This window comes from Lipotes vexillifer, unplaced genomic scaffold, assembly GCF_000442215.2.
Source record: "Lipotes vexillifer unplaced genomic scaffold, Lipotes_vexillifer_v1.1 scaffold250, whole genome shotgun sequence".
Lineage (NCBI taxonomy): Eukaryota > Metazoa > Chordata > Mammalia > Artiodactyla > Lipotidae > Lipotes > Lipotes vexillifer.
Window position 1 is genome coordinate 299,873 of NW_006785198.1, and position 742 is coordinate 300,614.

The 742-nt window shown below is 29.0% G+C and overlaps 1 protein-coding gene across 2 annotated transcripts in view; it reads left to right on the top strand.

Moving 5' to 3' along the window:
• The window catches only part of RPF1 (ribosome production factor 1 homolog), a 19,681-nt gene that overhangs the window by 2,234 nt on the left and 16,705 nt on the right, over nt 1-742 (top strand). The window lies entirely within an intron of this gene.

Sequence of the window (742 nt, forward strand, 5' to 3'; positions counted from 1 at the left end):
AACGCTTCTTTTTCATGAATTATCTTTATAGTATTAGGTTAAATCACAGGAAGTTGCCAATATTGGACTGTTTTGACCTGTGAAATCCTATCAAGCAATGTTAGTCTTTTTTAAACTCTCAATAATCAGTCAGTTATAGCAAATTAATATGCTGATCACCATTTGAAAATATCACCTTGTTTTTTGTATTAAAAGATGACTTCCTAGAACTGCCTCTTTTAAAAACATTACTTCAAATTTAATATTCATTTCATAGAATAATTAAAAAATCCTAGTTTGTCAGTTCATATTCATCTCTGTTAGTGTACGTATATTTTGGATTAGTTTTAGTCAGTATATGGTTACAGTTCTGTGTTCTTGCTCCTTAAAATTTCATTTACACAATATTTTGGTCTAAGCAAACAATACTGTGTATGATTGCTGATTCTCATGGTATTCCATTATGCTGGAAATGCTGTAGTCATTATCGTGTTGTTGGACATCTGCCCTGTTTACTGTTCATTTCCACTAACCATAGTGATAATACATATTTCTTTGTATAAATTGCTCCCCCTTTTCATTCCTTATCATAAATCCCCCAAACTAGAATTACTAGTTCAGTAGATTTATAGCTCTTCTTATATATTTCTGAACAGCTTTCTGAAAGTATTGAAACAAAGCTACATATATATGTACCTTTGTAATTTTTTCCCATTTGATATTTTTCTTCTTCATGAATAATTTTTTTTTTTTTTTTTTTTTA